This window comes from Lactuca virosa, chromosome 7, assembly GCF_052849685.1.
Source record: "Lactuca virosa cultivar CGN04683 chromosome 7, Lactuca_virosa_CGN04683_v6, whole genome shotgun sequence".
NCBI classification, from domain to species: Eukaryota; Viridiplantae; Streptophyta; class Magnoliopsida; order Asterales; family Asteraceae; genus Lactuca; species Lactuca virosa.
The window spans coordinates 128,835,121-128,838,716 of NC_136432.1; the positions used below are offsets into that span (position 1 = coordinate 128,835,121).

The 3,596-nt window shown below is 38.7% G+C and overlaps 2 pseudogenes; both read left to right on the forward strand.

The window, feature by feature from the left end:
* The first annotated feature begins 279 nt into the window (after positions 1 to 279).
* Positions 280 to 1,143, forward strand: LOC145127134 (uncharacterized; annotated as a pseudogene).
* A 1,806-nt stretch (positions 1,144 to 2,949) lies between these two features.
* Positions 2,950 to 3,345, forward strand: LOC145127135 (putative mitochondrial protein AtMg00820 pseudogene; annotated as a pseudogene).
* The last annotated feature ends 251 nt before the right edge of the window (positions 3,346 to 3,596 follow it).

Here is a 3,596-nt window from a genome sequence, read left to right on the forward strand (position 1 = left end):
TTAGTCAATACTCTGTTCCTAGAATTCAAGTTAGTTCCTGTGTATAAGGCATATGTGATGTATCTGTACGTATATATATATATATATATATATATATATATATATATATATATATATATATATATATATATATTGATGGGAATGAGATTAAAGTTTTTGAGGAAAACATTTTATTATGGTATCAGACGTCTAGGGTTTTTACTCTCGATCCATCCCCATCTCGTTCTCGTATCTTCTGCAAGCGCCCCTAGAATTCTATTTCTTCTTCTTTTTATCACCATGTCTGACAACAAATCTTCCTTTCATATTCCTCTTGCGGTGTCCAACATCCGTAATCATATCTCCATCTTTCTGGAAATGGAGAATGTTCAGTATTCAACATGGGTTGAACTATTCAAGATCACTGCACGCTCTCATAAGGTCCTTCATCATATTATCCCTCCTCCAGTTATGAAGGCCCTCACAACTGCAGAAGAAAAGGAATTATGGTCTACACTTGATGCAACAGTCCTCTCATGGATTTATGCTACTATTTCTAGTGATCTCTTGCATACCATTATTGAACCAGATGCTACAGCAATGGAAGCTTGGAATAGGTTACGAGACATATTCTAAGACAACAAGAATTACCGTGTGGTTACTCTTGAAGCCGAATTCTCCAATAACAAAATGGAGAATTTTCCTAATGTTTCTGCTTATTGCCAACGACTTAAGTCTCTTGCTGATCAACTAAAGAATGTTGGTGCTGTATCAGAAAGTCGTCTTGTGATCCAACTGGTTTCGGGTCTCACCAGGGCTTACAGAGGTGTCGACACTTTGATAAGGCAGAGTGATCCTTTACCTCTCTTTTATCCGGCTCGTTCTATGTTAACTCTTGAGGAAGCGGGTCTTGCTAAGGAGGTAGCAACTGGAACGGATTCTGCCATGCTTACATCCATGCAATCAGCGGATTCCTTGGATCCCAAGTCCACCTATGATCACACACATAACAGGGGGAAGCAATCTGGTAATCAGAAACTTGGTCGGCGATCTGCCAGCGGTGGAGGTCGTGGGTCCAATGGAGGTCAAGGCGGCAGTGGTGCATGTCGTGGAAGTACACAACAACAGCAACAAGGTTTCACTCCTTGGCCACAACAACAATAGTGGGGATATAATCCTTGGGGTTGGTTTCCTCAATGGGCCTCTCCTCCGTGTCCATACCCAACACAAAGATGGTCTCGTGGTCCACTACCTACCAAACTGCAGCAGGATCTTCTTGGGCCTCGACCACAGCACCAACAAGCATTTGCAGCTTCACAGAATGAGCAATCCACAAACTTTGCTCCAACAGATATTGCAGCAGCTATGCACACTATGTCTCTCAATCCACCTGATCCAACGTGGTACATGGATACTGGTGCATCATCCCACATAACATCTTCTAATGATAACTTCTCGTCTTATTTTAATTTGAGCAATCATCCTAATGGAATTATTGTAGGAAATGGTCATACTATTCCAATTCGGGGTTACGGTCACACTTCATTACCTAATCCTAACCCTCCCTTATCCTTGAAAAATGTTCTACATGCACCCAAAATTATAAAAAATCTTATTTCGGTTCGGAAATTTATTTCCGATAACGGTTGAATTTGATCCTTTTGGGTTTTCTGTGAAGGATTTTCAGACAGGGAGATGAATCATGAGATGTGACAGTCAGGGTGACCTTTATCCTCTTAGTACTTCCAAAAATAATCAAGTTCTTCCTTCTGCATTGGCTGCTATCTCTCCTTCTTTATGGCATGATCGTCTAGGTCATCCGGGTGGTCAAGTTTTAGATGTTCTTAGACAAAATAAAAGCATTGATTGTAATCGTATTTCTTCTAGCATTTGTCGTTCTTGTGTTCTTGGGAAACATGTTAAGTTACCATTTGTTGCGTCTCATTCTAATACTACCATGCCATTTGACATTATTCATAGTGATATTTGGACTTCTCCTATTTTGAGTTCCATGGGGCATAAATATTATGTTTTGTTCTTGGATGATCATTCTAATTTTTTATGGACATTTACATTAGCCAAGAAATCGGAAGTCTTTGATTGATTTTTAGAATTGAAGTCTAATATTTTCACTCAATTTGAACACAATGTCAAAAGTATACAATGTGATAATGGGAGAGAGTTTGATAATGATCATTTTCAGGTGTTTTGTAAAACTCATGGCATGTCTTTTTGTCTTTCTTGCCGCTATACCTCCCCTCAAAATGGTAAAGCGGAAAGAAAAATACGTACGATAAATAATATGATTCGTACACTATTAGCTCATGCCTCTCTTCCTTCTTCATTTTGGCATCACGCCTTGCAAATGGCTACTTATCTTCTCAATGTTCTTCCAAGCAAACTTTTGGGCAATGTGTCACCTCTTCAAAATTTATATAACAAGGTACCATCATATTCTCACATTCGAGTTTTTGGATGTTTGTGTTATCCTCTAATCCCATCCACTTTGATAAATAAGTTACAACCTCGGTCCACTCCATGTGTATTTTTAGGGTACCCTACGAATTATCGTGGCTACAAATGTTATGATTTATCTTCCAAGAAAATAATAATTTGTCGCCATGTTGTGTTTGATGAGCATGTTTTTCCCTTCACTACAACACAAAACACTTCCTCATCTACTTATGATTTTTTAGATGGTGATATTTCTCAATATACAATACATCATTTTAAAAATCTTTTTGATCAATTTCAGCCACAAATGGCCCAGCAAGGATCAGCCCATCAAAATTCTCCCACTCAAATTGATCCAATTCCCCAAGCTGGCCCAAATTCTCCATTAAACCCCCACCTATAAAATCACGGCCCACTCCTTACCAGCCCACCATCATCAATTACCCTACTAACTCATCTCACGCATCAGCAAGCCAACAAATCACTCCTAATGTATTACCTTCCCAACGTCCAAAAATGGTCACACGAAGTCAAATGGGCATTTTTAAACCAAATAAGAAGTATAATCATGCTCTCGCTGTCACGAATACTCGATCACCTTTACCTCGTAACCTTGTTGCAGCCTTACGTGACCCGAATTGGAAAATGGCAATGGATGATGAGTATGACGCTCTAATTAAAAATAAGACGTGGGAGTTAGTACCACGACCACCTAATGTTAATGTTATTCGTTCAATATGGATTTTTACTCATAAAGAAAAATCTAATGGTGTGTTTGAGAGGCATAAAGCCCGTCTTGTAGGTGATGGAAAAACTCAACAAGTTGGCATAGATTGTGGCGAAACGTTTAGCCCGCTCGTGAAACCGGCTACGATACGTACAGTTCTTTCTCTTTCGTTATACAAGGCATGACCTATTCATCAGTTGGATGTAAAAAATGCATTTTTGCATGGTGAGTTACAAGAAACGATATATATGCATCAACCGTTGGGTTACATTTTGTAAAATTCATAATAAATGTAGAAATATCGTATGGACCTGTACAGGTAGTTATTGGCAATATAAAAGAATATGGAAAATATTTTAGTTATGATAGGGTTTAGTGGTGTTAAAATGGCCTTGAACAGGCTGTTGTTTTGGGTCAAAATCTGAAAATTTAGTCT